The following is a 24,619-nucleotide window of genomic DNA, read 5'->3' on the forward strand; positions in this document are numbered from 1 at the left end:
GAAGAGAGAGATAAGTAAGTTAAAAGTGACTCTCAACTCCTCTGATTTTCATCAGAATTATTATTCCTTTCCTGCTGTTTCTGGTTCCATTGTATCATCTGTTGTCAATAACTTAATACACATGTGCCTATAGCTATGTCACCTTGAGCAGAGATCCTGACAGATCCCTCGGAAGCGAAACGGGGCTGGTTCTTGTTAATATTTGGAGGGGTGTTTTGCAAAGCCTTTAGGCAACCAGAAGGTTGGATGAATCTTTATTCCCTCACCTACAAATTGAGTCTGTTTCAACATATTTGGACTTTATTTATTTATTTGCCATGCACTTAGGAGCTATTTATTTTTTAGACCAACTAAGTAGTCTTTCCTAAGAAAAATCTGTTATGTCTTGATTTAATTTAATTGATTGATTTTTGTTGGTTTTTGACTTCAGGCCTGTCTGGGTGAATGCCTGGGTGCAGCATGCAGTTGTTTGCTCCCATTTCACAAAAAGATAGAACTGAGAGAGGTCCATAGAAAGGACTCAGAAATACAGAAACGCTAAAGGACTTCCTATCTTTTCTAACTCCTCTTCAGTGGTGTAATCTAGATATAAGGCATAAATTTAAAGTATGGTATAGTTTACACTTAAAGAGGAAACTAATGAGCATGGGCATACAAGCTGTGCAGAGCAATGACATTCCAAAACAAGCAAACGGGCTTTTTGAACCTTCCTTGTTTATTCTTTATTGTACCTCTCAAGGACAAAGAGATATTCATTTTCTTTGGAAGGAAATAGTTGATCAAAGAGAACAGAGTTTTACACAGAATATTATTAGACCATGAAAATCAGTGTCACAAGACCCTGTTCAAAAGTAAAACAAGGTTAGAAAAATAAAAACATTTTTTTTCAGTTTCTTACTATGTTTGGCAAGATGAGCATTTACATTTATATAGAGAGATTATAAGAATTTTTTCCTGTTGAAAGTTGCACTATAATTGTCTATTTTCAGAGTTCTATGGTGCACTGCAGCTAAAAAAAAAAAAAAAAAAAAAAAAAAAAGTCCAGAGCAGATTTAATCTGTTCCAATATTTTCTTCTAAATGACATTCAGTGATCCAGAGAAAATTTTTTTCTCTAAAAGTTTTCTTTAGAAAGAAATTTCTGCATACGTGGTGAGAACTGTTCCTGAATCCATCTTTCAAAAAAAAGATCAAAATAATTCGATTAAGCATTTATTTATTTACATATTTATTTCAGTTGAACCATAAAAGGATTTAAAACAAATATTCTATTTATAATCAATGTCATACATACAGTCAAAAACCAAGCTTTGGGGATCCCAAAGCATTTACATCAGAGATGGAGAACAAAATAAATTTTAAGGTGAACGTGCCAGCTTTTGTTTTTACTACTTTGACAAAAGTTCATGTATTTTGAGATTTTATTTTTCAGATTATGAGCTACTAGTGTTGGAAGCAAACTGTAATAATTACAGGAGTCAGTTGTATTTTTCCCAGTCAATAATTAAAGTATTCTTCAGATTTTCATATATTTAGTGGTCTAAGTGCAGAACTACCTAACCATTTTTACTTCTCAGCTCTAGTGGAAGCAGCTGCAATTAGTAGACAGAAATTTCTAAACAAATGCATATTCCCTAATTAACATGTTTCCAAGTACTTTTGCAGAAGATAATGAAGGGTAAAATCATGACAAAAGGCCCGTTGAAGTCATTGGGACCAGAAGTTCACACCAAGTCAAGTGTGTAAAGAATTATTATTATTTTTCCTGAGGAATAATCAATTGATTTTAATTAAAGAAAGTAATATTTTAAAAAACACTCAGATTTCTCAAGTATCCAGACTGTGTTTGAAGTAAGTTCTGTTTAGGTCTCTGAGTTATTTGGTTACCTATGAAAAGTTCACCTATATTTACAGGTTAGTAATCCTAGGACTCAAGAATACAAACATTTTAGGAAGCATCAAGAAGTTGCATGTGTGTTTGTCTTTACTGCCCAAATTAAACCGTGTACCTAGCAGAAACTGCCTGTAAGTCCCTTCCTTCACCTTTCATGGGTTACCATCATATCTGGAAAGCAGTGGGAGCATTGACATAAAAGTTCATTGTGTAAAGAGCTTTCATCTAGTGAGGAATTAATAAATCCAGCAGTGGGATTTGCCTGAAATACAATTTATCTCACCTTGATGTGCCGTTACATCTGCAAATACCATCCATCACCTTGTAGACTAGGGATTGCTTATGTGTTGCTGGGGTCAGATACTTTGAGTAATACAGGCAGATCACTGCCAGATACTGATTTTATTGAAACCGGTGGTGATACAGTTCCAAAGAAACTGGAGAAAAACTCTTGTATTTTTACATATCATGCTGTGGCTTGCATTTGTGCAGATATAGTTATATTCAGTAAGAGACACGGGAGTATTTCTGACATTTCTCTGTTGGCATTTGTCTGTTGGTATTTGACATTTGAGTGTGTATTCTTTGACATTTAAATTTCAGTGCAGTACTTTTATCTATACTGTTGAAATAAAAGCTGCCATTCCACTGAGTAACTGTCCAACAAACAATTGAATGAAAGGGAGTTGATAGGACAGTGCTCCTCTGAGCTATATCTTACTGGTGTAGAAAACAGCATTGCAAAAATAAAGTAGTTTTCATGTTTCTTCCAGTGCTCCTTGTAATTCAAAGTGGGCTCATCCTCAAAGGCTTTGAGCTAGACCTCCTGAAGTTTAGAGGACTGTCTTGGTGTTCCCACACTGTTTTTCTTGCCACATATGGTCATTTGGAAACTACGTTTTGCTCTGCCTCTCTATCCCCATGAGGGTACACCCACCTCCAATGTGTTTCCCTTGTCTTCTGGAGATGGTTTCTGTCGTTTCCTCGCTGTGGAGACATGAGAGGACATGCCAGGCTCTTGTCTTTCTCCCCGTCTGCACCACAATGTCCTTGTCAGGACTTCCTTCTCCTTCAGATCACCTAGGGATGCCTAAGAGCAAGGAGCAAACCAGGAGTATGCAGGAAAACTGCTGCCCTGGGTGGGGCAGCTGAGTAACGCAGGATGCTTTGAGGCTGTAGCATTTGTCTGGTAGGATTTCAGGGCTCTGCTGAAAAAAAGATTTTCATTTAACGACCGTAAGGAGGACAGGTTATATATTTTAATCCAAGGGTAGTGTGGAACGTTTTGTGTGACTGTAGGTGAAGGTGGCCTTTGGCCATCATGTGGTGTTCCTCTCTGCTCTGCTAGTCAGAATGATGGGACATTCCCTGTGGCGTTAATGTATGCAAGTTTTTATTTTACAGATTATTTGGGGTTACGTGGAACATTTTATAGTTGTGATATTTGTTCAGAGATGGGAAAATTGTTCTGCACTTTTTGTTTTCATTCTAGTAAAATGATTGCTGCGTCTCACTTAATCTGAGAATAGTTGATTACAATAGTGGTATTGCCTTGTTTTCCAGCCTATCATTTTTTCTTACATTTGCATCAAGAAGCAACATACATTACAAGTGTATTTTTGGCTTCCCTCTTGCAGAAGTTGTTATCTCTTCTGCTACAGTTAAAACTTTTTTTTTTCTTTCATCTTTTATTCCCTTTTGCTTCGTTAGTTAAAAAGAGGAGTTGAGACAGCTCTGCTGACACCTGATAACTAGCACTATTTAATAACCAAGAGCGGACACAGTATTTTCGTCTTGGTTAGCTACTTGAGGTAAATAACAGGTTCACCAGTTCCTTTTGTGATCATGATCAAAGGTAGGGCTCTATAAAGTGATTTAAAAATGTATATATATCAGCACTTGGTACTTTAAGCTGTGATCTGTTTTAGCTGCTTCTAAAGGCTGATGTGCAATTTATTATGTGACTGGAAGATGCACTTGCAATTTACAGAGACGTTGTTGAAGGTGTATTTTTTTAGTGAGTTAAAAAGAAATGTTGCTGTGTCTGTCTCTGCCATTGATAGCAATGGTAGACGTGGCAAAGCACTAACATGATGCTCTCTTTAAAGCAACTTTAAATACATAAACAGCCCACTAAAAATGAGACAAAGTACTTAATACTAACAGTACTTACTTTTTCTGAAGAATATCATTTCCTTCCTTTATTTACTGTTGTGTAGTGGGTGAAGATACAGTGACCAATCCTTCACTTCATGTTAGCTTCCAAAAATCTTTTGTGAAATTTCAATTTAATCTAATTTAGCTAGAAAACGTTGGGAATTTGCATGTTATCACAGTGAAACTTGTGTTAGTAAAGAACAGTGACTTACTTGAAAATGCACTTCTGTCTAGTGTAAGTCAATCGAAACAGCCATTGTACATATTTGACTTCTGAAGCAATGGAGATTGTATTCCTGAATCTGGTAAGTTTAAAAAATAAAAATAAAATAAAAACTCCCTGATTTTCTTTAGAATAAAGCATATTCTTTTAAAATGTGAGACTGCAGAAAGAGACACAGAGACTGACTCAGAGTAATTTATAGCCTATCATCTGCAGAATTTGTTAGGTTTTGGACTCTGACTCTGACGGGAAGAGATCTGAGTCCTGGTGTTGGACAGCCCAGGTGCCTGCCCTGATCCCAGGCTGTTTGTCTGGACAATCAAGGATTTCAGTGTTCAAAACAAAGAGTGAAGTAAAGAAGTTAGAAATGGATTCAGTGATGCAGTGGATGTAGCCAAAGGAATATCGAAGACCAAGGTTCAAGTCCTTCTAGTAATCCTTTATTTATGCAGAGCAGCTAATACAGGATGTGCTATGAGCAACCTATATGTTCCCCATGAATTATTCACCTGCAGAGTGGGACCTCCACCAGGAATAAGGAGCCTGGGTCAGATTTATGGGCAAAATTAGCTAGAACTCAAACTTTCGAACTCCAAATAAAAGCCTACAAAGCTCAGGCAAGCCCAGTGCAATAGCAATGTGGTATCCCACCTGTTTCTTCTAAGAAGGAGGGTAAGCTATGTCTACTGAGCTTATGTGCTCAAGCATTCAAATGTCGAGGGATCTGACATAAAAAAGAAAGCTGATTTTACACTGAGTCAGGGGGGTGTCCAGGTTTCTCAGTCCAGAATAATGGTTGGTTAAATGGCTAGTTAAAATGCATCTCAAGCAATTAAGATACAGGTTTATGCAGTTTTCAGCATGCAGATGGATGACTTTAGCAGTGACATTTACAGAGTTGGAGGAGTGTGAAGCCCCCCAAATCTTTCAAGCCTCCTAGTAACTGTAGCATTCTGAAATGAAAGTTTTGCTCCTGCAGTGGGAACAGTGGGGGAAAAGAGAAAATGCAGTGTGGCAGGAAGGGATAGTGCAATAGAACCCTGGGAAGAAGCATTGGTGTCAGACAAAAAATTCCCCTTGGGACCTTGGGGCTCTGTCATATTTCTCTTGGCAGTTTTGGCAGGGATGAGTCCATCTCTATTTTGCTCAGAATTTCCGTTCTTGTCAAAACTAATTTAAATGTTCTTACTGAAAACTGCTTTTGGTGGATGGGGAGCTGCCTGTTTTGACTGATTGCTTTCATTAGAAAGAAACAAATATTTTGTATGTGCTTTAAATTATATCTTTCTGTATTTTTTTTAATTCATTTTTGTTAATCAGGACAATAGGTTTCATTTTATCCCCCTCCTGTTAAAAATATGTTTTTTATTGACAGCAAAGAGCAGGAAAATATTTCTCTCTTTCAAAATTGTGGCTTTAATTTCCTTTAATATCTTATGACAATGGGCACTTGAGAAAGATCAGCCATAATAAATAAATAAATAAAAGCTACTCATTGTATCTGTAACTCCTGTTTTCCATTGAAGCTGTTAAGAAAATGCCTAACCACAGAGGCTCCAATGTGATTATTCTGTGTTTCAACATGGGTGCAAGAGCACAAAGTGTCACAGAACTTTGCTCATTTATCAATGTTTTTTTTTTGTTGTTGTTGTTGTTCTTTTTTGTTTGTTTGTTTGTTTTTCTTTTTGTCCTAGTATTCTGAAGAGCAGAAATGCTCTGAGCTTTTTTTAAAATAATGAGAGTGGGAAACAATTTGGACTGAAACACTGGTCAAGTTAATGTAGCGTGTGGAACTTGATTTATATCCTTTACCATTAGGCACATATATTTTCTACCATTTTTGGGTTCTCTCTTCCCCTTGCCCTGGTTACACTGGGTCACAGACTGACCAGACCAAGGGATTGTTTTTCCGAACTTGATGTTTCTAATTGGTAACCCTTTACAGTTTGATTGGTTGGGCAACTTTTGAAATATCCTTGCTATGGTTATATGGCTTTTTCTGCTGTATAGGTAGCTGTGAGAGCCTCCTGGTGAACATGGACCTGCAAAAGTGGCTGGCAAGCTGTGTATTTTCATCCTTAAATACTTCAGCTGAGCACATTAGCTTTGTAACTCACTTTAGAGATCTAAAGAGCTTGGGAACTTTGAAGCGCCTCCAAAGTGACATTTTAAATAATGTCTGAAGGAACTATGTATATTTAAGAATGGACTTAATGCTTCATTGACATCTTGGGCAGTAAAGCTACTATGTGATTTTGCAAATCCCATTAGGGACTTCTCCCCACTTTTAAGGGAGCGTTCATTGGGGCTGCTTCAAAAATGTTGTTCATCATCCTTAAAATTAGTAAGATAAAGCACTCAGCTTAACCTGAAAATATTTGTTTCAAGGTAAGGATTCTTAATGAAATATAGGTAAATTTCAGAATTAAAGCTTTCAGTGTTTGTCTTCAGCTCACTAGAGTAGATTTGGTCTTGACCAAAACTGTCACCTGATGAAAATGAATTCATTTTACGAATCCTTTAAATGGAACAAAATCCCAGCCAACCCCAAATTTGTGCAGGATTTGCTGCTCCACCTGGATGCATACAAGCCTATGGGACCTGATGGGACTCATCCCAGGGTGCTAAGAGATTTGGCTGATATCATCATGAGATGTCTTAATTATTTTTTAATGGTCTTAAGAATCTCAAGAAGTCCCTGTCAAGTGGAAGCTGGCAAACATTCCAGTTTTGAAGAACGGCAAGAAAGAAGACCCTGGTAATTACAGGCCTGTCGGTCTCACTTCAGTGCCTCTTAAAATTAAGGAGATTATTCTGGGATTTATTGATAAACCCCTGAAAGATAATGCAGTCATTGGTAACAGCCAAGACAGGTCCATGAAGGGAAAGTCCCAATAAATGAACTTAATTTCGTTTAATGACAAGGTCACCCACCAAGTTAACCAAGGGAAGCCAGTTGATGTAATCTTTTTGGATTTCAGCAAAGCTTTTAAATCTGTTACTCATGGTATCCTTATGGACAAAATGTCCAGTGTACAGATAGATAAATACATAATATGATGGGTGAGCAATTGGCTGATGGGTCAAGCTCAAAAGGTTGTTGTAAATGGGGTTACCTCGGACTAGCAGCCAGTCGCTAGTGAGGTTCCTCAGGCCTCCATTTTAGGGCCAGTTCTTTAATGTTTTCATAAATACTCTGGATGCAGAACTTGAAGGCATACTAAGTAAGTTTGCAGGGTGCACTAAATTGGGACCAGTTGTTGACTTCATTGAGGATAGAGAGGCCATGCAGAGAAATCTTGACAAGTTAGAGGGCTGGGCAATCACCATCAATATGAAGTTTAATAAGAGCACGTGCTGGATGTTGCACCAGAGGTGAGGCAAGCCTGGCTTTACACACAGTCTGGGGGACAAGAGGCTGGAGAGCAGCCCCATACAAAGGGATCTGGCAGTTCTGTTAGATGTCAAGTTGCACGTGAGTCAACATTGTGCCCTGGCAGCCAGGAGGGCCAACCATATCCAATGGTGCAGCAGGCACAGTGCCACTAGCCAGTCAAGGGAAGCTATTGTCCATCTGTACTCTACACTGGTGTGACTTCACCTCAAACACTCTGTGCAGTTTTGGGTGCCATAGTACAAGGACAAAACTGTTAAGACTGTCTGAGGGAGGGAAACGAAGATGGTAGAGTCTAGAGGGGAAGATGTATGAAGAATGCCTGAGACCCCTTGGTTTGTTCAGCCCAGAGCAGAGCAGGCTGAGGGGAGGCCTCATGGTGGCCTGCAGCTCTCTCACAAGGGGAGCGGAGGGGCAGGCGCTGAGCTCTGCTCTCTGGGGACAGCGACAGGACCCGAGGGAACGGCATGGAGCTGGGACAGGGGAGGGTCAGGCTGGGGGTTAGGGAAAGGTTCTGCACCCAGAGGTGGTCGGGCACTGGGACAGGCTGCCCGGGGCATTGATCATGACACCAAACTTGCTGGATCTCAAGAAGCATTTGGACAATGCTCTCAGAGTATGTATGTTTAACCATGCAGTAATCCAAAAGAGGGGATGTAGTTATTGATTCATCAAGTGAAAAGGGTGACAAAAACTAGATCTTCATCCACTTTAATATTTCCATCCATATCTGGATGTAAACTGCATATCCTATTCAAAAATTAATAGTAATTGGAAAACCATGTAGACAGGAGAGAAGGATGATAAAAAATTGAGCTACTTCTTTTAACAGGAGGCATGATGAAACAGTACTGGGAAATGGGTCATTTAGCTTTAGCTTTTGAGGGTGCTGGAGGGTGATATTGAGATCTCTGAATTCAGAGCTTAGTGCACAGCCAGGGGAAGGCTGAGGTGTGTAAGGGTTATGACACAGATAATACGTGGAAGTAGGTCTACAGAGATTTCACCTGACTTGATAAATTGTTAGGTTTTTTGTTGTTGTTGTTTTGCTTTGCTTTTTCCCAAAAACATGAACTGAATTGATACAAGTAGGATGGCCTGCTGTGTCCTGCCAAGACAGAACCGGGTCTCCCCACAGTACTGAGCTGTTACTGATTTGCACATTTTTGTGAGGGGTTTCTACTCCAAGGCTATGTTTTCTCACAGGCTGTTGATCCTCTGTGGTATGTCTGAAAGGGCTGGCAGGCCCAAAACTTTTCTGGTACAAGTTTTGAAGTAGGCAGATTGCTTTTCTTTTACAGTGAGATTGCTTTGTTCCAAGCTAACCTATTTATAGGAAAATATGAAAACACGTCTTATTAGATGCTGAATGTTTGTGTACAGCAGAGATGAAAGCAAGTTTTTTGGGGGCTTGTTTGTTTGTTGAAAGACTATTTCACTGAGCTTGATGCTGCTGACATTTCACTGATGGTAGTCAGTAGTGTTCTCCTGCAGTGGGGTAAACAGTCCTGGTAAGCCCAACGACCTTTGCTTCTGTAGACAGGGAGTATTTGGTGTCACTTGCTGCTAAAGCAGGAAGAACACGAAAGCAAACATTTAGTCCCTTTATTTCCCCCTTCACAGGCTGTGGGATCTAGAGGAGCTAGCCAAGTCATGAGCTGACTGGGGAAACTGGTAATTGAATTCATTGAAAACTTAGGGTGCGTGGATTTCCAGTGAGAGGACCCTTTGTATATTTATGTAATATCTACAACCCTCAATCTCTGCAGCCTTGTGAGTATATTTACAGTGGGAAGGAATGTGAAAACATCCATGAAACTGCTAAAGGCTCCCAGATTCGTCGGTGGGACAGTCATCTATAGGCAAATGTCAGTAAGAGGTACATTAGCAGAGAGTCAAGGGTCCTTTGGTGAGAGGAGAGTGGTGCCCGCCAGTGAGAACAACTTAAGTTGATGAGGTAGTCTCCCCTTTGGACTGGTCAAAAAAATGTGAGTGCAGTGGTTAGCTAAAGAGGAGGAGAAATGATGTGTCAAACTGTTGAAATTGTTTTCTACTGTTGTCAGCACAACAGAGCTGAAAGTACAGTAAATCCATTTGTTGTGTTGTTTTTAAGACACATAAGAAACTAATGGTAATATTTGAAAAGACAAAGAGCAGCATCCCAGTGGTGTCAACTTAGATTATGTATCAATGTTTGTATTGCATTTTAGTTTCCAGCTCATATACTTCAAAATATGGCAGAGTTTATTGTGCATAAATCATCATTTGTAAAGTAGGAGTTTTGAATTACTTTTTTTTTATCTACCAGAAGAATTTCAGAATTAGAAGAGGTATCTGTTGTCTTAACGTTGCATTTATGACATTCTTGAGATACATTTCCCACATTAAATATGAGAAATATAAACTATGTTACCCATATTTCTGCAATTAAAAGAATCTTGTGATTTCCAGAGATATGAAGTTCTGTGTAATCAGAAAGGACCTCCTCACTCAATCTTTTGAGTTGTGTTTTTTTTTTTTTTTTTTTTCAAATGATAAAGATGAGGGTGGTAAAACTTTCAGTAACTTCATAATATATATATAGTTCTTTCACAGAGTAGAAAGGTTGTTATGATCCAGCCTTAAAATCATAGTGCTTGGGTTTTTGCCTGTTATAAAGTTATGATATAATGCCTTAATCAAAGAGTAAGTTACAATAAAAATTAATAATAAATACTCTTGTTATGGTTTATTGCTACTTAAAAATGCACAGCAGAAATAATAGAAAAAGAGTGATATTCATTGCCTCAAGTTGTTCACATTTTCATCGCAATAATTAGAATGAATTTAGCATGACATAACCTCTTTTTCTGAGAAAAATAATGTTTTTCAAGGAGGGAATATGTTTTAAGGAATACTGCAATATATGTCTAGTGGCTCTGGGAGATGTGTCAGAAGATAATCTCAGGCTTACATCCAATCCTCCTTCTCTCAGTTTCTCAAAACCTGTGAAACTTTTTATGGACATTTCTATTTGAAGTGCAGCAGTGGGAAAAATAGGTTTCTTGTGTAAACAGGAAAGGATAGGGTGGTATACATTGTAAAAGAGTTTCTACTGAAATATGAGCTCAAATTAAAGCTTATTTCAGTAGTAAATATGAACAATTTTATGACAGCTTAAAAAAAAACTCGTTGAAATTTATTTAAAATGATGATACTGTGGTAATGATGATGTTGAACTAGCAAATTGCTGTAACTAGTAACTTTAACATATTTGCAGACAGCAGAAATGTATCAAGAGAAGAGTGCACACAGGAAATGGTATCTCCCTTTAAAAAATAAAAATAAATGAAACTCCTTGTTTTGCAATGGATTTGTCCAATAATTCCATCTAGCAGAGCAAGAAGCCAAATCAAAAGCAGAGATACAGAACAAAATAACTAGTTCAGGGCTAACGAAAAGTTAAAGTATGTTAATGAGGGCATTGTCCAAACATTTCTTGAACACAGATTAGGAGCTAAGGCATGGCTAGAGCAAGAAGTAAAGGTTATTACTGTGGCTGGGCCAGCATTGTTCAGGAGCCCCAACCTCTGAAGCAGAAATTCAGGTTATTCACTCTTTCACGAGTGATCCCAGTGTCATTGCAAATACTGCCACAGTTACCCGTTCTGTTACTCCCACACCTGGCTCTCCAGTGATAATCATGCTACTCTATATATGTGTGATTTTTAGCATGTGCCTGCTTCGTTCGTGGACTCCTTGTTCTTCCATCTCATCTTTGCTTCCTCATTGTCTTCCTTGGAGCTCAAGTTTAGCTACACGTTCACTGCATTTTCCTGATCCATACTGAACCTAGCTGCTTCTGTGTCTTATCCTAGTCATAAACATAGTCTGAAATTCTGAATTTGTTCATTTTGCAACATATTGCTTTGTTTTTGTTTGTTTTGAAAAACACACTTTTACAATAATTATAGTATATATATATTATAACCCATAAAAATCTGTTTTAAAGTATACATTTTAATGGAGTGTGTTAATAACGAACATTAGTGCTTTACATGAATATTTTCATGAAATGTGCAGTTTCTATACACCTGCTGGTTTTGCATTAAAACGGGATTGTTTTTAAAAATAATGTAAATTATATTTTAAGGTCTCTGTTCTGGTGTTTTACATCAGTTTGGGTCTAGGATATGTTAGTACACTAAGCATTAATATTCTGAATTAGTACTCCAGTACTCTTACCTCTGCATTTATTAGCTACTGATAAAGTCTGTGATTTCCCTATTTAATAAGAAACTCTAAGATTTTCTTAGTTTATTTTAATTTGTGCACTATATTACTTGAGACAGGTATTTGAAATATAAACATACAAAATAAGAAAATACATATTTTAGCTAGGATCTACTTAAATAGCATATCCATGATTAAACCATGGTCATCACTCACAGGAACTGTAGCATTTAATGCAATTTTGTTAAAATATTTATTAAATTCTAAAGGGGAGTATCAGTCCTAGTCATGACACGGCAAGTAAACAGTTTTATCAATTCTTTTTCCTTGTGTTGCTCCTTTCTTCATTAAGAGTTGTCTTCATCTTCCTTCTCACGTTTCACCTGCCATAACCACCCCACCTGGCTAATCCCCGTACCAGCCATCCAGGTCTGCTGCTAGGCACAGGGTTTCTTGCTGCTTCATTCAGCTTTTTACTCAAATTACAAGTTCTGCTTCTGAAGGTAGAGCCTTGATGAGCATGCTTTCTCTTTCAGTGTACCGTCCGGTGAGCTTGCAAGACCCACAACAATTTTGCATTAGCAAAGAATAATGTCCGGGCATGTTTATGCTTTGCTGAGATGCTGTAGGTGATGGTGTCAAATGCATGAAAGGTTCACAGTGGAAAAAACCTGCACAGGAAATGTTATGTCCAAGCACTGGGTTAGGTTGATGCTGCAATTCACTGTCATAGTAGGTTTTTTTCACACAGTGGATTTTAGCTAGTGATGCTACTTGATAGGTCTAATTCTACAGAATTTATTCCAGAACAATGCCGCAACTTAAAATAAAATAAAAAATGAAGTGCCACATGAGTGGATGTTAATTTTGGCAAGTCAGTTGTATAAGAAGGAACAGATAAGGTCAACTTTCTGTCCTACAATGATAGTGATATAAGGAAATACTTTATCCAGAAGCCCAGTCTACAGTACTTTGACAGTCAACTTGTCTGGTTGCTTGCAGAAAGATTTTAAAGTACAGACTTCTGGTAAGTGTGGTCTAATGTTTCCCCTGAATTTTGTAACCTATTTGATTACAAATTATATTTTGAAATAAATTTGAAAGACTAGAGTAATTCACAGCTAGTTTGGTCTATAGTAAAGTTACAATGAGTCTCTTGATATACCTGACTGTGGATAGATAAATTGATTTCTCTGTTTGGCCATGGGGCTTTTTGTACTTTGAATAGCATGGAAGTTACTGTCCTCACTTGCTACTAACTTTGTTGTTGAGGACCTGACACTCTGCTTGCTATTAGCTTTTCTACTTATTATGTCTGCAGGAAAGTGAAGATGACAAGACCAACTAAGTGATGGATATCTTCCCACATGAGGATACAATCTTTGTCACTTTGTGACTGTAGGCCTCCAACAGATTGCATTAAACAGGGATTGATGCACTGAATACAAATATTTTTAGAATCCCTATGTATTAAAGCAATTCTGTTCAGTCCAAAGGGAAGTGAATTGCACATCAAACTGGTTTCATGGCAAAGGTCTTCATGCTGTTGTTGTTGTTGTTTTTAATTTGGGGGAGAAGAGGATAAATGTGACAGGAAACTTGATAAGAAATTCTGATATTCATTTTATAACATCATACACCACGTTTATTACAGATCATTTCCTCCAAATTTTTATGAATATCCATCTTTTCAATCCCAGTTATTTATGCCTTCTAGGTTTTATTAGACTCTTTTCTAGCAGCTTTGTAACATCCAAATTGTCAGTCCATTAGTCATTAGAAGCTGTTTTCTAGTTTGTTGTGCCACTTGAGTATATTGAGGCAAATCATTTCTACTAGGGAAAATGAAAACATCAATAAAGAAAATCAGACTCTTCTGACACCTTGCTGAAGAAATATTTTTTCCTCATTATTTCGTTTTAATTTCTTTTTGCTATTCTTTCCACTTGCCTTAAAAAGAGTGGAAATGTCCATATGGAAGTGTCTGGTCTAGTTAAAGTCACTTAAAAAAAAAAAAAAAAAGACTTCAAACCACTCTAAACTTTCAAAGAATGTTGATAAAATGAAGTGTATTTTCCTGTCTCCTTATTTTATTATTTATCTTTTGCCATAACTTTCTTTTCAGAAGTGGCATTTCAAGTACAAATGTATAATCACGTACCAAAGCTGTATCATCAGTGTGATCTCTTTTAAATCCCACAGAATATAAACCCCACCATCCTTCTGTACAAGACTAAGTATTTTCCTGTGGATTACCAATATCCCTTGCAATGTTAGGTGGTAAAACAGTAATCTTCACTTGGGTCTGAAAAAGAGAAAGATGTGTTTGAACGGACAGCTTTTGCCAGATGTACGTTTCAAACCATGGGGGCAGCAGTAGACTCAAAATTGCAAGAAGCCATTGACTAGAAGATGTTACAGTCCTTCAGAGACCACAAATAACAGAACTATGACAGACACTTCAGGAAAAAAAAAGGTATACTAAATAAAAATCATCCAATATAGCACAGCTGCTGTAATAAGATCATTAAGACCTGTGAACAGAAGCAGCCCTCTAACTTGCCATTTGCTTTTTGAAAGAAGAAAAATCCTGGAGCTTAGAGGTAAAGTCCCCGTATTCTGGAGAGGTGACATAAAAATGAAATAAATGAAAATAAAACTTATACATTGTTATGAACTTGGTTGTAAAAGGCAAGTGACTCTTAATATTCTGCTTTGAAAAAACTGTATGAAGTACAAAATGTATATATTTCATACAGATTCTTAGTTTTACGTTACATTTACTCAGGGGTGAGAGGATGTTAGTTTTTTTTTTTTTAAAAAAAGCATACACATGAATGTTATGTCGATTTTAAAGGCAAAAATCTGCAGAGATTATTTGCTATCATGTTTGCTGTAAAGGTATATGGCTCTTGTATAGGATCTTCTAATAATCAGAGATATTTCACTGCCCTCTCTTGGTGAGAGTTAAAAATGGTCTCCTCAGTTTCATAAACCTTAACACAAGAGCAAAAAGGATTTTCCTTTGATTCAAGTGTTATTTGCTAGGAAATCATTGCAAGTGGGATATTGTGGATTAATAGACATCCATAAACTTTTGAAGGGTGTGCTGTTTATTTCAGCTTTGTGAGTCAGCTCACTGCTTTGGTCTATGATGTGTGGACATATGCATATAGGAATATCTGTTTGTGTGGTTTAATCTTATACAAACATTATGATAATATGTCCTTTCCCATAAGTGTGTACAAAAATTCAAAAAATATCTTAAGCAAAATCTCCGTGTTTCATTAGCTTTTTCACTGCTCATGAAATTTTACTTGCTTGCTGGAATGATGACCTTGTCACTACTTTATTAAAACCTATCAATTTTAGACAGCTATTCCAAGTGCATATGTTAACTAGTAATCTCCCTCTACAACATGCAGAGGGAGGCACTGCTTTAGAAGGCAGTTCAAAGCTGTGAAAGGTACTTGGAGGTATTAGCTAGCTAAATACACAGTTCAGTTCCAATATCTATCAGTATCCTTTCTTCTCCAAATGTCTGAAATGACCACGTTTTGCAAGCTCCCTGAGTTACCCCTGAAGCTAACCTTCTGCCTAATGTTTGAGAGCACTGAGAAGTCAGACGCGGAGCCTTAGCCATGACAGATTTGCTAACCACACACTAGTAGGAAAAGTGTTGTGTAGCACATGACAAAAACAAGAGCTTCAGTTCCTGTGCCATGATTAAATCTGATTAGATTAAATCAAGGACTGTAGTTAAGCTTCAGTCAAATCTGTGTTTCACTTCAAAGTAATCAAGCAAATTCTTCAACGATGGCATTATTGGTTCAGAAAGGCTGTGAACAATTTATAAATGCAATGGATTTTGTCTAAATAGTTTGCAGCTCCCAAAGGGATCATTTTTCATCAAGGCCATGTTCTGCCTTCTATTCCAGGGCGGTTGTGTTTATGAATGGACAAAAATAAACCAACATGTTTCATTTTTTAAAAAAAATATTTATTTATTTTTCCCCAAGCCAAAGAAGTAAAAGAAAAGAAAAACTTGCTATATGTCCAGAGCCACCTAAGCTGTTTGGAGTCCAGAAGCTCTGTAGCTCTGTGGGTTTTTTTTGTTTGGTTGTTTGTTTTTCCTGAGAAATACTCAACCATAATTTGCCTATGTTGGTAGCATGGCAAAATTATTAATCTGTTTTAGAAGTTTTTTTCAGATCAATGACTTGTTCTGTGGAAACACAGATTTGGCTTATTCCCCTCTCGCAAGCTACGTGGTTTGAAAGGGTGTAGACATGAAGTAGACAAGTCAGCGTGACAAAGTTTGAGCTAAGCCAAGACTGCCACAAATCCCAAAGGGAAGTCTGACTGGAAGGTGAAACTCAATGGAAAGGCAAGGAGAGCCTGCAGATGCTCGTAGGCAGTAAACAGGCAAATCCTCTCCCTCTGAAGTCGCTATTGCCCTCCACGTAAGGCTTTGTTACTATGCAGGATGTCTTCCAAGTTTGCTTTTCTCCTTTCCTGTCTTGCACTGAGTATAAAGCACCGAGACCTGACTTTCCGCCCGAGGGTTACCAGGAGCTCTGCAGATCACACAGCCCATTGTTGGCTGCTGTGCTTACGGTCTGTATCCTGTAGTGGCCCTCTCCGAGCATCCAGTGGGGAGCGGGCTTTTCTGGCATGTAGAAATATCAGCAGGTCTGACTTGATAACAAGTGAAGGTCATGCTTTATAAGAATTCTCTCAGCTCCCCAGCAGTTGAGCCAATCAATCTGAGAGGAGCTTCTGCAAATGTCACCTTGCAAACCAACTACACGCTTTGGCAGGAAATTAGGAGCAAAAACAATTCAAGAACCAGGTTGAGAAATGGTTATTAATTTTTTTTCTTGTCTTTTCTGAAAGGGGAAATAATCATATCTCTTTCAGCATGGCAGAAAGAGAGGAATCATGACACATCTTAAAAATTCAGTATATTTGATGCAGCAATCTTGGTACATGGTGTTGTGAAGTGCCTCAGGGCTGCCACGCAGTTCCCTGCCTTCTTTCTTGTGTAGTTGTTATTTTAACTTAATCTTGTGGGATATGTCCCATCCCCTACTGCATTTTTTAAGGAGACAGATTTGTGACTAGCTGGTATTCTCTACCGACTATTTTTTTTAGTAGTAGAAAGGCCAGTGTCTGAACTTGGAAATACAAACCCGGCTGGCTGGTGCACTTCAAGCATGGTGCGGAATGGCAAAGCTGTGTTCCTCTCCCGTTTTAATTTCTGATATGACTGGGTGATACAACAGCAAGGACATTTGCTTTCCTGTGCCCCTAGTAATGTGGGAACAGAAGAGTTTGGAGGAAGAAAAGCTGTTCTCTGAGAAGTATGGGAGGGGAAGGAGTATGGCAGCTTCCTGAGCCGGCTTTCTGTGTTTCTTCTGTTTTGCTTTTGCCATCCAAATGTTCCAAGTACACCTAGTCGGTGTGACATGCCATAAACAGGGTATGGATAACTCCTCTGCTGCCTGCTGCAGTTTTGCAGGGTTAAAAGATCACCATCCTGCTTTTACTAGTGACTTCCCAATAAGCTGAAAAACTAATCTGAAAGAAACATTTATTTTTAGTCGTCTATGGCCACTGCCCTCAGACTTCTCTCTGTAATTCAGCAAATGAATTCTCAGTGCAGTTCATGACTGTAATTTTAAGACTAGGATATATTTTTCATATGTGTGTCTTATTTACATAGGAATAGTTACAGTGCCTTTAAACTGCACCTCTTTTAAAGCACAGAGCACTAGGAGGACCAAGGAGAGATGAGTTTTTTGGCAAATGCTGCTTCATTCTATGATCATCCAGGTGCTCGTCACTATGTGTGCATGCATACATGTGTATGGGTGCAGGCATACACAAACAGGTGGCCTACGGTTTGCCTATAAAGGCATAGGCTGTAGAGCTCTCTGTGTCAAAATAGATTGCTCCGAGTCAAATGAAGGATGCTCGGAAATCCCAAATGCCCCGAAGGTGAGGTGGAATTTTACCTCCAGCTCCTGTCTTCCTTAAGCCTTGAGGCTCTTCCTTACTGTAGATCATATATCTTTTGGGAATCCCTAACTCAGACGGTGCCTATGTTGCTGGGAGGGATTGCTTGCTGCAGCTCAGCAAAAGGCTCACAGGCTGATGGTGGGCAGCAGAGTATTAGTGGGCTCTCTTTTTGTTTTTATTCCTATTCTTTCTGTTGAGAGCTCTTTGAATGGAAGGTCACCCCATCTCCTCTCTTCCCAAGCTCTGGTGGTAAATTAGAGGACTAGGTATTCAGAGCTTTGCCATCGCAGTATTCTTCATAGCGATAACGAATAGATTATGCCTGAGACAGTCACAGGAAATTGTGCCTGGGGGTTAACTTCTCTGATTGATAACTTCACAGGGAACCATTTCACTTCTTGGTTTCTCTTTTCTTCTTAACCTCCAGCACTTTTGTCCTTCCTTTCTTGACTCAATACTTCTATGTCATCAGTTTTTTCCTTCTTTTTGTCCCTCCCTAACATGCTGATAGATAGATCACTCAAGGAAGTTACCAAAGTGCATTTTTCTCTTGTTTTTCTGGATGAGTCGCTTACCTGACTTTTTTTGTTGTAATGTAAGTTTGTAATGAGCCAAATGACTTGAATGGGGAACTAGAAGAGGGTCGCTTGCCATTTATTTTTGGTCATGGGCTTAGATGGAGCAGTTCACTAGAGCTCCCATTGGTCCTGACAACAGATTTATGAGAAGGAGCTTGTTTTATCTTACGTTCTTATCAACATAATGTTTTGCTCTGGTCTCTGGTCACAACTGGATATCACTTACGGTCAATTCCATTCTGTTTCAGATCTATGTTTTCAGCCGCATGGTGTTCATTAATGTTTACTCTTCAAATTTTGTCCCTGATGTTTGAGCATAAGTAGATTTGTTAGACTGAGAGCTGTATATCTGTGGAATATTGAATTGATTTTTCTATTGGCTTTAGTTATTCTTTGTGATAGATCATCCTTACTGTAAGCTGGTTTTATTTTCCTTTAGCCTTGATAGAATTCTTCTTCACACAAATACATATATATATATTTTTGCTGCAATGTTTCATTTCATTTTTCTTTCTTCCAACAAGACTATCTGCAGAAAATTCCCCAAAGCTTCTTGAAAACCTTAAGATACACTTGGCTCCATTTATGCATAGATTTTCATTTAAAGACTCATCAGGCTACTTTAAAAACGGTGTGGCAGAATATATACTAAATCAATAAATAAAAATTTAAGTCCACATTCTCAAAATTCCCTTTTTTTCTTGTGGCAGGACATTTCTATAATTAATAAATCAGTAATAAAAATGGGGGGGGAGGGAAATCAAGATATTTTCTGAAATGAAACAATCATATAAAAAAGTGATTTTAGCTGTGTTTTGTGTGTGTAATGTAAATAAATACATATATGTTAATTTTATTTACCTAATTGTTCCCCGGAGAAGGAAATATAATCCCACACTGAAAGTATACTTGATGAAAACACTAGAAGCATAGAGAGGGTTTGTTTCTTTTCCTTTTTTCCTTTTTTTTTTTTTTTTTTTTTTTTGTCTAGTATGGTGTTGAAATCTAAATTTCCAAAGGTAATGGGAGCTAAGAGTCTTAAGCATCTCAAGATGAAAGAACAATTTATATGTCCAATGAAAGATTTGAGCTCCTAAGTTTAGGTGCACAAGTAGTTCCATTTAAGGCCTTTTTACAACGTTGGAGGCATTTAATCCATTTAACAAAAGGTTCAGAACTGTATGGTTAATAAAGCTCCAAGGATGATTTATCCAAGAGAATTTTAAGCATCTTGGTTAGTTTTCTAAATGTTTTTCATTGTAGAAATAAGCACCTGCTTAAAGACAAATGTGCTTTCTATGTCCTGTGAATTTGAGCATCTAACTCACTGTCACCAAGTATCAACAGCTGCCTCGCCCCTTGCTTTCTAAACTCCTTGAACCAAAGAGGTAAGGAACCTCGGTGTGACTGAATCCACCCCTAGTCCCAGACTGGGTCAGTGGTTTATGGCTGAAGGATTACATGCATTACGCCCATCCTGTATGCTGCTTAGCTAAGATTATAAAGCGTGATCACAACACAGCGTTACAGCGCATTAGGACGCTGTTACTTTCCCAGCCCACTAACCAGCTATCTGTAGTGATAAGGGTCCTCTCTTATCACTTAGGCAGAAGCAACCTTGGGAGGCGTCACTGCCCAAGGGGAGGTCCTGGCATGCAGCCCCGCTGTCATGTCAGAATTGCTCCAAGGACTCTTGGGCTGCTCACTGTTTATGGGGTTAGGTGGTTGACTTAAGGTCATATTTGCCTACAGATGTTAATTTCCTCCGAATTTGACTCAAGGGTGTGCATTGCTCAAATCAGTCCTTGGCTATCTGTCTTTGGTCTCCCCCAAATTCAGGATGCAGCCGTCACGAAGTGGACACATCTCCCACGACTGCCACTGGTGGTTACCTGCTTAGGCCAAATGCTGTGCTTAAGCCAGGGCTTGGGGGGAAGCACACCGTCACAGGTGTGCAGAAATCACGCTCAGTGCATTGCTGGGCAACTTTCTGCTCATTTTGGTTGCTTTGGGGATCATGCCTCTCATCATACGTTTCTTCATGGTGTAAGAGCCTGGGCACAAGCAGTTCATTTTGAACCATCCATGTTGGATGTGTGTGCCCCTCTCAGGGGTGCCCCTCTTGACTTACATTCCCAGCACACTTATTCAAGCCGGGGCACAAAAGGATGGGGTCAGTCAGTCACCGTGATCATCTCTTGCAAAGGCAGGTGAAAACTCTCTCATATCTTTATTCACTTGGTCTACAGGAGCAGAGCTTGCTGCCAATAGTGTGCCTATTTGTAATTACCAGCATTTAAAATGCCAGTAAAATACCTTTAAAAATCAATGTTCTGAGGCAGAAATGTGCTTATCAGGGTAGCAGTATGCTTTTTTTCCTTCAATTTTAATTTCTGCATGTTCAATTGCATTGGAGTTTGCAGAGAACAGGGAATGGAGGGAATTAGTTCAATCTATTTTTTAAATTTACATTTAACTCAAGATCCTGAATTAATGTGGACTGCAAACTATGCTTTAGAAACTCACTGACCTTTTAAACGTAAGGGTATTTTCCTTTGCAGCTATGCACTGAATCTAACTTCTCTGCTCTCCCAATCCCATTTTGTTTCAGAAACAGTAGGGTTAGGACCATATGTTATGGAGAGATTTAGTGAGACTGTAGAAGGTTTTTCATAGAAAGAACTGTAACTCTAGGCACTGTGTTGAGAAATAAATGAGTAAATGTTGTAAAAATGACTGTCCACCTACTGTTCTTTAGTGAACAGGGCCTACACAATTACAGCTGACCACCTGGAAATAACATTTGGGGGTTTGGGAGATGTGTATGTGCCTTCATTTTGTAACTTTGGTCTTTAAAAAAAAAGTTGCTGCAGGAATTCATGATTATGCAAGTGGGTTTTTGAAGTTGCTAAGCTGATACGAGGAAAACTTCACAACTTCTGTTCAAATTAGACATCATCTGCAGCTTGTAAGGCTGATGTTTGCTAGCGGCTCCCCACAATGGCGCTACTGTGCTCTAACGATGAGTAATTGTGCCATTATAAGGCAAAATCCAGAATATCTTCCTGAATTTCACAGCCTATTTAACAGGGAAAATCATTCAAACGGTCATAATTATCAGAAGACGTTTTCACTCCTGTTGATGCTGGGAGCAGAGAACCTGTATGCTCGCCGCTGGACTGGCTGTGTCTTTTGGAGCAGCAGCTTGATTGCACTTCCATTCTCAAGGGCCATTGTCAGACTGTCTGTATTGATTTGCACTGAGGATGCATTGTGCGTAACAGAGATCCCCTGCAGGATTCATGAACATATCATAACTTCTAATCAATCCTATTCTTGTCCTGCCTACAATTGCTGTGCAGCTGAACACCTCAATAGACGCTGTTATGTGTGTTTTGTTGTGTTTTTTTTTTTCTCCCTTTCCTACTATTTTTAAGGAACTGGTTTGATCACCTGAACTACCTGGCCTAATAATTAGCTGTTGCCCTGTAAGTTTGTTGTGGCATATAGTGAAACCTTGGGTAACTGGCAAAGAAGGGCACACATAAGATGACACCATTTACGAGATGTAAACACAGGGCCAGACACGTGCTGTATATAAAGAGAAAACAAGTATTTGCAGGACTACAGCATGGTGCTGGCACCTATGTGGTGGCATTAGAGGCAAGGAGGTGTTGAATAGTGTAACCAACATTGTCCTCGTTAGTAGTCCAGAGCAGAGGGAAGACATTTCCTTTCTGAACTTTGACTCAGAAAGGCGGGAGCGAGGTACCAAAGACTCTGTGCTTCCCAGAATTTACAGGATGAACGTTTGTGAACCACACATCTCTATCATGGCTTCTTCATTGGCATCTGAAACCAGGTTTTGTATTTATATGGGTACGGATAGGCTTTAATGAGAACTTTGCCTCTTTATGTTCCTTGGCCGCAGTATTTGTTGTGTTTGTAGTTTACCACGTGACTTTCCTGTGTTTTTATTCTGACCGAAGGAAGAAATAGCCAGTGTTTTAGGGTGTCATGCATCTTTCCTAAGTCCTAATACTGCATCTTTTTCACATTTCTTTTTTTTGCTTCATTTCTCTCTCTGCTAGGCTGTCACTAAACACAGAAGGGTGAAGTACTTTTAAGTGCACGAATGGTATAAACGTTACCACGGGGGCTCTGATGTGTAATTAAAAAGACACCAGGAAGTGGGTTCCCAAATAGCTGGGCAAAGGCAGGAGCTTGAACTGGAGCATGACATTGATTGTTCCCCACAAGGTTTGTAATTTCTTCAGAAAGGAGACCCCCTCAAGCCCCTTCTGATTCTGAATGTACAGAATTGGAGTGGACCTTTAGCAGGATAAGTTTAAGGTGTTTTTCTGTCTTGTCTCTTCTTGAAATGTACCTTCCTACCCCTAAACATTGGCAATTCTGTATACGTTGAATTAGAGTAACCCCTGGTTTGGAGATTACAAACACAATATAAAATGACAAATTCTGTGAATTTTACACAGCACAATGTGTTGTACAAGATACTTTTAGTTTCATTTTCAACATACACAGCACTTGAATATGTTTCAACACTAAAATTTAAAGCTGCTGCCTGTAAGTTTATTGCCTTGGACATCTGCCTTAGAAGTCAGACAGCTATAATACAGAAGTTGCAAAGTGGGTTTAATCTTCGGTAGAACGTGGTGCTGATTTCAGGTTTGAAAGTTTCATTTATCTCTTGTAAACTAAGGCAAATTATATAAATCTAAGATTTTGGTAGTTTCTGAGTTTTCCCTTAATTACCATGTTCACCCTAACATAATAGCTTAGTTTTTTTTTTAAAAAAAGGAAACACTATTAAGTTAGTTTCCTTTTTGTTTTCTACGATGGAGATTTCATCCAAGTCTATCATATTTACAGTGTAGACTTTTAGGCAAACATAAGCTTGTTCTGAACTGAAAAATATCCATGTGCTACATTAATGCAGTTAAACCCAAACTTAGTAACTTGATTCTTCGTAGAAGTCCTGGAAAAGGCTGAATACGGGCAGTTTTATTTATTTATTTATTTATTTTTTAATCTCTGAGCATGAGCTAAGCAGCTGCCTTACATCATCCAGGGTAAATCTGGATCAGGTTTGTACTTAACTCATTTAGAGAGTTGCCAAAAACAAATAGAAACACTGAAAATGAAAAGCTCCGTATTCCCATATGACGGCTCTTAAAATAAAATTAGAAAACAAAATCCTCTAACTTCATTGGGTGTAATACGTATAATGAAAATGCTCAGGTGGCTTTCTAATAGAGGCAAATAGCTGGAGACATTGTTTAGAAAATTCATATAGTGAATAATGATAGGTCTACATCATAAAAGTAAACCATGAATATGAATTTAATATGATTGCTTATATCGTTTGGTTCTCAAGGCAGTCATAATATTGACTGGAGCTCACAGATTAATTCTGGTTTTCATATCTCTCTCTTCATTTTTGTGTTGCTGTTTGGAGTTAGATATATCATATCTAGAAAGACGTGTAAGTATCTTTATAAAAAACAAATCTGCAACTTCATGTAAGTTTTTCTGCATCCTACTTATCTTACAGGAATTCTCCACTGTACAGTTTTTTTCACAATTAAAAGCCTGATCTCATGTCATGTGATGTACACACATCTGATGTGTGCATGGTACTTCTTGCTTTGATTCTAAAAAAAAACTTTTTAGGGAAATTCTTATCTACCTGTTCAAATCCAAAATTGAGATTTTGATCTCAGTGAAGTCAGCAGCAGAATTCCCGTAGCAGGTCGCTTTTCCACATTGTATTATGTCATACAGCAGAGATCCCAGGAGATTAGTACAGATACCAGATATTAGTAATTTCCTGCTAATATGAAACTGTTCCTTTATCATTTTTGTCCTTGAACAGTATGTTTCTAGGGAAAGGCTTTCCCTCATACGCTGTGACAACTTATTATTTGCACTGTTGATCTTAAAAAAGGTGTGTTGTTTCCCCCCATAATTCTGTATTTAGCAGTGCTGTTGCTAATTCTATTTAACTTCTTCCAGTTTCCTGGGTGTTTCTATCTATGAACAGTGCAACATTTTTTTTCCACCAACTCTTGAAAGTAAAGAAGGAAACCTTAACTGTAAATCTTCAGCACTGAATAAGAA

At 38.3% G+C, this 24,619-nt stretch overlaps 1 protein-coding gene across 2 annotated transcripts in view; it reads left to right on the top strand.

The window, feature by feature from the left end:
* Positions 1 to 24,619, top strand: part of GRID2 (glutamate ionotropic receptor delta type subunit 2) — a 783,779-nt gene that overhangs the window by 572,705 nt on the left and 186,455 nt on the right. The gene's annotated exons all lie outside the window — the stretch shown is intronic.

The sequence above is a fragment of the Oxyura jamaicensis genome, chromosome 4 (genome assembly GCF_011077185.1).
Source record: "Oxyura jamaicensis isolate SHBP4307 breed ruddy duck chromosome 4, BPBGC_Ojam_1.0, whole genome shotgun sequence".
NCBI classification, from domain to species: Eukaryota; Metazoa; Chordata; class Aves; order Anseriformes; family Anatidae; genus Oxyura; species Oxyura jamaicensis.